The following is a 9,981-nucleotide window of genomic DNA, read 5'->3' as shown; positions in this document are numbered from 1 at the left end:
TTCCAAAGTTGTCTTTTCTCAAAGTCTGGGATTTTGCGATGTTTATGTAAAACGTTTACAAGGAGATAAACTAGCACCAAGATCAGACAAGTGTCTCTTTGTTGGTTATCCAAAAGAGACAAAGGGGTATTACTTCTACAACCCATCAGAGAAAAAAGTGTTTGTTGCTCGTGATGGTGTCTTCCTTGAAAAGGAGTTTCTTTCCAAGAAGACATGTGGGAGAAATATAGAGATCGAAGAAGTTCAATCCGAGCAACAAACTGACACCGTTGTACCGATGTCAGAAGTCGTGATTCCTAACTATTCTGAGCCGATAGAAAAGGGAACAGAGGAAGAGATGGTAGATCTCAGAGATCCTCCCGCTCACCCTCAAGGAGTTGAGAGTGTCTCACCTGTTGCTCAAGCCCCGCGTAGGTCCGCAAGGCTGATTGAGTTATCTCAACGACAAGAGATCTTGTTGATAGAGGATAATGAACCCAGCACCTACAAAGAAGCTATAACGAGCCCAGACTCTGAAAAATGGCTGGGAGCCATGAAATCCGAAATGGAATCCATGTCTGAGAATCAAGTTTGGAACTTGGTTGATTTGCCCGATGGAGTAGAACCTATCGGATGCAAATGGATTTTCAAGATGAAAACAGACAAGGATGGAAACGTGAGCGTTGGGGCCTAGACTTAGGCATTGGATTATTTTCGGTCTTCTTCGTCCTCGAATTCAACAAAGACCTTAGATTCTTGAATCTAAAGCGTGAACTTGATTGACCTAACCTACTTATGAAACGGAAGAGGGAGCACTGCACTCTCCTTCATACCTATCATTCCTTACCTCTAAAGTAGATCTTTTCTTTAGAGGTCATTCCTGAAGAAGCATCTTCTAGCATCGGCATCGGATCGGGCTTCAGCAGCAGCCTTAGCGTCAGCTTCCTTCATAGTCTACTTCATAGTCTTCTTCGGACTCTTTTGAATAGTATTCTTCTTCGTCTTCGTCCGAATAAGAATTGTAAGAGGTTCAGCAACGTGATGCAAGATGAGATGTAGCGTCGGAAGGGTCTCTGGCTTAGAAGTGGGTAGGGCCCCTTCCTTCTGTTCAGTCTATGATCTCGATTGTGGGTGGGTTCGTTTATGCAACTATGCAACTCTTTCTTCGATTGCTTCAGCTTGAGAACCCAGACTGGCATGACAGCTGCCCATCACCATAGGTAATAGCATGAATACTTTATCTCCCCTACATTTGCCGATTCATCCGTCCAACTATAAGGGAATTCAGGTTAGAAGAATTCTACTCAAACAAAGTCAAGGTTGTGAGCCACGACACTTCTCTTCTAATATCCCGCCCGAGTGTTAGACGGAAGGTCAAGTCGAAAGCTAAAGCTAACGCTTACCTCGGATCAAGTCAGCACCACCCGCAGGTTCAGGAGAAAGCGAAGTTCTAAAGAAAAGAAAGAATCGAAGTTGTTGTAAGTTCAAAGGTCTTTTCGAACGGGGTTGTTTTGTTGTTAGCCGTGGGTAGTTTGATGTACTGGTTTTGGGTGCTTCAATCAAGTCAATCCGTACGCTAGTGCTTCTTCCCGTCTTTTCAATAATAGTGCATTCCTGCCTTTATTTATCTGTGGCAATCACTAGACTTGCCTTCCCGCTTAGATGTCTTCCTCTTTCGATCCTACACTCCCTTCTGGCCCGTTGATGGAGCTCGACCTCCATTGTTGGATGTGTTTGGCTGAAAAGTTCTCGACAGGTCAGTCGCCAGAAAGCTTCGAAGGGAAAGCAAGGTTGAGATTCACTCAACCCTCAGGAACTGCCCGCCCTCTTGCTTAGGGAATGAATCCTCGCCTATACATACGTCACCGGGAAGCTTGGAAATGAGAGGAATTGCCCCTATTGATAGCATTGTAGTCAAAAGGAGCGGACTTCGAAGCCACATCTAGATCTGCTCCTGCTCTTACACTCTCTATCTTACAGCCTGAGGAGATTCAATGGCAATGGCAGCATTCCGATGCCAACTGAGAACAAGAAGCTATGAGTACTTATTAAACTACCAGTAAGTTAAGCAAGTGAAGCTACCATCCTAACCCTAAGAGAGAGACTTTCTATCCTTCCGTAGCCCCATCTAGCTCTAGAAAAGCAAGAAAGAAGAAGCTTAGAGTCCCTTATTCAACTCCAAGTACATTAAGGAAGGGAAGCTACATCAACGGACGTTACATCTCTCGTCCGGTCTATAACTCTATAACAACCTAGCTACTAGGCAGGAAGGAATTCTGTGTTCAATTCAAAGAAGAGTGAAGTGTATTTGCTATTGCTAAGCACTGTTCCAGCATTCTATGATGTTCTAGTTTGAGTTCCAACCAGTGTACCCACAAGCGATGGTTATAGTAAAACGGGATAGATAGAGATAGCTCATTACTTATGACCTGGTTGAAGAATCATTGAAGTTGCTCCCCCATCAGCGAAGGTAAAGGCAAGGGTGGTAAAACAAGTGGTAGATTCTCCGTAGGCACGGCCAGGAGTTTCATTCATTATAGAGCATTTTACGGACCTGAACCAACCTACTTTAAGTAGACCAAGTGAAAGCCACACAAAATCTTAAACTAGAGACTGGAAAAACTCATGGTTCAACGGGGTAAACAACAGGTAGTACCTCCACCTTTGTTTTTGATGCTACCATTACCTTTGCCTTTTGTGTTCCCACCTATGCTCATACCATCCCAGCTCCCCCCGGCTTTACTCTTCTTTTGGACTGGACAAGGTGGTGCCTTAGCCATTACCTTTGCCTTTATAGCGGATGCGACCTATGCCTTAACTTTGGGGTTCACCGCTAGCAAGCACGTGATCCTCTGGGACTTGAGCGGGCAAGGCAAAACAAACCTTATTCTTCTCGACTTGGAGATGACCTTCTATAAATAAAAGAAATGGCAACTTTCGAAGAAAGCCCCTTTTCATCTTTCGACTTGGCTGAAAGAGCAATTAAAGGTAGGTTGCTGCCTTCTTATGGCTTGCGCTAAGGAGAGCGCTCCACTTCCGGTGATCCCTTTCTTTGCAAGTTTGAATTCATTGGGAGCTAAGGGCTCAGAGAGGCTGAAGCTCATAGAAGCCTCGCAAGTGCGATGGACCGCAGGTTTAATCATGGATTCCTTTCTTTAAATAGTTCCTCCTTGACTCTAGTACTGTACTTATGGCGCAATCAGTTAAGCGATATCTGTCTTAAATAGAAAGACTTCCCTGTTATCAGTCTTTTCTAGGAACTGTCTGAAAGTGGTAGCATAGGAGCTAGCAGAGTGCAGTTCGAGCATTAGAAGGAAGCTAAGGCAAGCAATCAGTACACGAATCCCTTCCTCTAGAAGGAGTGAACCCGACCCCTATCGGGGTACTTCCATATACTTTAGAAACCTTGGCTCGAGAGACCTTATCTCGACTTAGAGTAAATCGGGCATCAAGGACGAAAAAGCCAAGCGAACCCAGTCCTATACGCCGCAATGGATGATACTATAGCTAATAGCAGAAGCTCCAGAACTCCATTTTATCATACATATCAGACCATAGAGACGATGAAGACGAAAGAGATATAACGTCTGGATCGTCTGATGCCTATGATTAGGAAGGAAGTCCAGACTTGCGTACTCATCCTATACGTCTATCTGCCGCATCACCTGATCTTGTACTAGCTAATAGAAGAGGAATCACTCGAGTTAGGCGCCTGGACGAAGGTTGAAGAATGATTCTAGCTCAGCTCGCATTAGGATTTCATTTCACATTAGCCCAAAGGCTAAAATAAAGAACCCTTAATCAAACTAAGAGGCAACGAAGGAGAAGAATCCCCTCAACCAGGGGGAAGAGCTAGTCCTATTCTTCTACATATACTATAGATCTGGATTGGATACACTAGAAGAGGAATGCCTCTATTTATGCATTTAGGAGGTTAAGCAAGAGGAGCGACCCGGTCTCTCGATCCTAGGAGAGAGAAGCAAACTCACTTAGGAAGCTGAAAGCACAGGGAAGCGATTAGTCCCACCCAGGAAAGAAAGATCGGCAGAACGAGCAATGGACTCTCTTTAGGAAGAAATGAAAGACTTGGTCCGAGGGGGGCGTCCTATGCATAGAAGGGGGTACGTCCTCCCAAAGAGACAAAGAAGAAAAGAGCAGAGAAGGAGCGTCCAATTCTTTTGTTACAAGAAATCTCTTTTTTGAATACTAATCGGACGATGCGGACTATACCTTTCTCATCCGTTGTTATCTCTCGTCCGCTATTCCTCATGTCTGTGAAAGCATAGGATAGTCGCTTTCTTATTTTATTTTTTTTGACGAGAGAATTCCTATTTCTTACCGCGGAGTGGGTACTCTAATCATTCAATTCTAAACCCTTTTCTTTTTTATGGATTGAAATTTTCCGAATCTAGTTCTAAATACTGGACTGATCTTTCTCCGCTTCAAAGAGGTTCTATTTTGATAGATAGAGATAGACAGGAACTAAGTAATAAGAACAGAATACCAAAGGCTTACTCCCATTTCTCTCTACTCTATCTATGAAGGAATTCGTTCATAGAATGCTTTTTGATTGCACTACTTTTTGAAAACAACCGTACGGGATAGACCCGGCGGAGGAGATTGTACCAAAGGAGACCCGTTTACCCATAGTTTGGTCCTTAGTCGCCCCGGAGAAGCCATACCCTTAGGAAGCTTACCCAACTCATCGCTTAATTCCCAAGAAAGGAAGACAACCCCAGTAAATAGTGCATAATTAAAGAGGAAAGATTTAAAAAAAGTCGGCGGTTTCTTTGTGTTAAGAATGGATACTTCTTGGTGTTTGCCGGAATTCCGACTTGGGGATACCTTTGACCGATTGCCTGCCCCTTCATTATTCTTAGTAAGATGGGGAAAAGCGGAAGAGGAAGAAGCCCGAAGAATCAAACAAAGAATTCATGAATGCAATGAAGCAAGCCAAGATCAATGGAGGGGCATCCAGTCAAGTACCCACATTCCGATTCCCAATCATGGATGAGCCTCCTCTACGGATTCAAAGAACTCCTGCACCTTATTTCATGAATGGGAAATCCGAGAGGCCTCGAAAGCGATTCGCTTATGAATCTCCTATTGAAGAGTTATACTATGATCGCTCTGTGGTCCCCATGGAGAAGCCTCTCGGAAAGATGAAGATTGAGGCAATGATACAAGCTGCAGTAGAGCAGACCCATACGGAATGAAACTGAGATTCAAGGATTTTTGCCGACATCCAGATGTAGCTCTGCCGGAAGGGTTCAAGATACCGAAGTTTAGTAAAGGGTCGGCGACCCATATCATCACTTGCTGTCCTTCTGTGGGTATTGCCGAGGCCTTGATTCCCAGTCTGCGTTATTGAAACACCTTTATCAGAAGTCATTAGAAGGGGAAGCACTCAAGTGGAACTCATCTCTCCCCTTGATGCTCTACGTAGTTTTGACGATGTGATTGACAGATTCACCAGCCAGTAGTTGCACCAGGTAGAACATCCCCCAATCTCTGTGATCTGGTGAATGAAAAAATGCAGCCCGGTTTAGAATTCATTACCTTTGTTAACTGATGGAGGAATTTTGCAGCTAAAGCAAACAAAATGGAACATAAAAGAGGAAAATGCAGTACAGATTATTATCGATAACCTGCATGGGCCCATCAAGGAAGCGATGGTGCTAGGAGATTTCCGAACATTCCCTCAACTGTTTGAACGAGCTGCCCGCATGCAGAGGAGTATAAAAGACGGGTCTATCACTTTCCTCAGGAACAGTTCTAATGGGGGAGTCGAGACCAAGCCAAGGGCAAAGGGATATCAAGATTCACGTGCGAAGGGACGAGCGAAAGGCTTCCTAGTAAGCCTTGGTTCCTGGTATCAGAAAACAAGTAGAGCTAGGCTTCTGTGAGTGAACGAGATGAGGATCGAGGCAGTTCCCCCAGGGTAGGTGCTTTCTTCGCGAGTATGTCTGGGCGCTGTGTCCTATCTGCTCAAGGAAAGCTGTCCAACTCAATGTGTAACGCATAAGCGGCATTTGCAACATACATAATCCGCATCTGTTGTCAGAATAGCTATTGCTACTATAAGGGAGAAAGGAGTTAAAGTCTGCTTAGTATTCTAAGAAAATGATCAAATTCACTTCTTCAACTGCTAAGAAGAAGATTATGTTCTCAGATCGGGATTCCTATTAGATTAGATTTAGATAGAAGTATGAAAATCAGGCTCAGGACATGAGGATTAGTGGGCGCCCTATTTTTTTTTTTATAAAGGAGGAGATGCGAGGAATAGCTCATTAGATCCATGCCACTTCGAACTCCAAGTCTTAAGAAAACTGGCATCTACCTTGCCTTGCTCTGTAGCCGAAATAGATAGATTCAAAGGGCGAAGGAAAGAGAGTTCTTTGAGTGACAGAGATTCCGATTCAACTTCTCCCACGGGGAAAGAAAGCCTTTATAGTGAAGCTAGCCTATTATATTAGGCGCTGTGTAAGAGCTCTATGCTATCTATGGAATAGTGGTCAGTACTGCTTGAAAGTTTGAACCAAGTCTTGGATTCGGAAGAGAAGTAGGCGTAGAGGATATTGGGAAAGATCCCAAATCTGGTTAACTGCTTTAGGAGTGCCGGCTCCAGGCTAGATAAAAGATAGGCTATGAAGCTGTGAAAAAGAGTTTATATCATGTAGCTACTGGTAGGTTTATAACAAGCTAGGCCAGCTAAGAATGGATTAGATCGAGCTATGAAAGCCCGTCTTTTTCATTAAAAAAGAGCGATTTAAGCATTCACAAACTATAAGCTATGAGGACTTCCTTACTCAACTAGAATAGAGACTTTAAGGAAATGAAGCTACAGACTACACAGACTATAGGAAAGATAGAGATATTCTCCTTGCTTGCATACCTTTTCTTACTTCTTTTCCTTTCTTACGCTCTTCGATAGAAGACAGATTCGATTAGCTACCTTCCTTAAAGAGCTAAGAGTGAGGTTAAGGAGGTTAGCTACTAAAGAGAGAAAGAGCGGAAAAGCCGAAGGCATGGTTTGGCGGGAAAAACGATACATAAGTTAAGGAAGCTAACTAAGTACCTTCAACTTCGTATCGTGCATTCCAGGAATTTAGCTACTCATAAGTAAGGAAAGACACATTGGGTCATTCGCTCACTTCCTCACATGGCTCCCTCCCTCTCCGGAAATCCCAAAAGCCGGGCTCTTTCACTAATGAGTATAGTAGACAAGATCCTGACTCCAATGTTGAAAGAGGGGTATACAAACCCAGGGTAAGGCAACGAGAGGATACTCTAAACACTTTGACTGTACAAAAAAGACAATATTGATTCTGAAAGAGAGAGAACTACTAGCTTTATACTTTATAAGGATAGGGGGGCACGAATGCTCTATAGACGAGAACGCTCATAATTCAAAAATTGAAAAAGTTGTCTATTTTAAAAAACATTAGAACTAGAACCTAAAAAGATAGATAGGACCATAGCGAGCCAACGATGAAAAAAAGAATAAATATGATTATCATGCCATGCTATCTTTACATACGACAGGAATGGTTAAAAATATGCTACTGCCAGCCTTGAACTTGCAGGAGACTTTTTTTCAGATGAGAGATGAGCTGGCCTATTCGTTATGGGGAATCAATATTTACATAAAAAAAATTTTGGACCAAGCAAGGGCAGATGTAGGCAATTAACGATCAACCAGGTATATGCCATAGGAAGATATAGCTTATGAATGCCTTTTGACTAAATCGTCCATTGAGCCAGAGTCCTGCACTCCAGAGAGCAAGTCCGGAACTCCATAACTAGAAGAATCGAGACAGACTGATAGAGCATACCCGGAATGAAGAAAAGAAGGACCGGATGGGCTCAACAAAGCAAGAAGACTTATTTACAATTATAGTGAGGGAGAGATATCAGGACGGGAACCAGTATCGAATAAGCAGGAATCAAGATTGATAGGAAGCAAGCAACTGATTGATTGCGCATTAGAGACTGAGAAGGAAAGCTTCTATCTATAATCGCGAATCGGTCCCTTTCAGGGGAAAGGCTATCTATCAATGGGCAGACGCCTTCTATTTTGAATGAAGCGCTGGCCTCTGAAAATAAAAAGCTACGGAAGGAGGAGAAGATGTGCGGTGAATGAATAACTCAACATCAGTCAAAACAATAGATCCGGCCGTGCTCATAGATAGATGAAAACCAAGTCGTTGTCTCGGACGGGAAGAAGAGACCAAGCGAGTCAGGGATTAGTAGACCTGCGACTCTTTAATCGCGCCCCTCCATAGCCTAACGTGGCCCCAGCCTTTATTTTTGATAGAAGTCATCCGCCTAAATCAGTATTCAATGAATCCGTGCTACCATTGGAAAAGATATCGATACGGTCAAAGGAGCTCTCCTTCGGATCCTCGCTTGTAAGGTATTGTCTTCTTCTGTACTCGATCTTGAGACAGTAGCTTGTTGTTTCTTACTTTCAAACAAAAGAGAATAGACTGTTTCCTAAAAAGACAGAGAATCCCGATGTATACTTTCGGTCATCTGAACATCCGGCCGCGTCTGAATAACACGTCCGAGAGGATGTTGACATGAGGATTCCTTTTCTTCCTCATTCTGATTTTGGTTTTCGTATCATGGATGTTGGTTCGCGCTTTATGGCATTACCTTTCTCCATATTCCATTCTAATATTAAGAATGGAGAAGGGGAGTCATACTTGTTCGTCATCTTCTTCGTCTTCCTCTAGCTCTAGGGATAGGGAAAACAAGAAAAAGGACCTCGACGACAAGATACACTCCCTGGTAATGACCAAAATCCTCGACTATGTCGAGAAGTATCAAAGAGAAATTCTCGCGGAATTTCCGAATAGCGATTCGGAAATTATGAACCCTCCATTCTTGTGCAAGCTGAGCGCGGACCTTATCCGTGAGGCCGGCTTGCCTCGGAGCGGTGCAAATCTCTCCGTTCTCAAATAGTTTTTCAGAATTTGGAGGATGCCTTCGTGGGAGTCACCGACTATCAGCCCAATGCTATACACGATAGCCTGCGCACCGTGCTACAAAGCTATCGAAAACGCTAGAGTCGGGAAATTCCAAATTTATCTGTGTTTTGTTTTTTTCGATAGCTTTGTAGCACGGTGCGCTTGAGGGGAAGCTGAGCGAAAGGAGTGCGGGTGTAGGTTAGGTAACCAGTCTTTTCCATGCCTTTCTTTGTCGGACCAACCCAACCGGCGATTTCCGACAAGTCTTTCTTAATTTTTAGAGCAAGAAGCGGAACTACAGGGATGAAATAAAAAGTGTTTCTTACGATTACGCCCAACAGCCCACTTGAGCAATTTGCCATTCTCCCATTGATTCCTATGAATATAGGAGACTTGTATTTCTCATTCACAAATCCATCTTTGTCTATGCTGCTAACTCTCAGTTTCGTCCTACTTCTGGTTCATTTTGTTACTAAAAACGGAGGGGGAAACTCAGTACCAAATGCTTGGCAATCCTTGGTAGAGCTTATTTATGATTTCGTGCCGAACCCGGTAAACGAACAAATAGGTGGTCTTTCCGGAAATTTTATTTAATAAGAGAATTTCGCTTTGTCATTTTTCATTCTTCCTATTCTCCTGCGATAAATGCCAAAACAAACACTAATTCATTCTAATGCGCCTACCTTAACCTTAGGTCACGAGCTGCCTTAAGGCATGCCTTTAGCCCTACTACTCCTAAGCCCTTATTCCACCACGAACAGCGGAGTAAGCTCTCAGGCCTTCCTTTCTTCGGCATTCATTCGTCTCAAAATAATCTTGGGCTACCTTGCCTTGCTACGGGTGAGATAAGCAATCCTCCTTCTAGGTCGTCTAAGGCACTAAGATCTCTTTCAAACCACCAGGAAGCCTAGCTACTTTCTTTATCGGTATCGGTGACTAAAAAGAAAACTTTCGATATAAACTCTTTTTCACAACTTCATAGCCTATCTTTTTCTAGTCTGGAGCTGGCACTCCTAAAGCAGTTAACCAG

Source organism: Eschscholzia californica, unplaced genomic scaffold (genome assembly GCF_041429995.1).
Source record: "Eschscholzia californica isolate CP2 unplaced genomic scaffold, dmEscCali1.0.p SCAF_1, whole genome shotgun sequence".
NCBI lineage: Eukaryota > Viridiplantae > Streptophyta > Magnoliopsida > Ranunculales > Papaveraceae > Eschscholzia > Eschscholzia californica.
Note: the sequence above shows the minus strand (reverse complement) of the source record.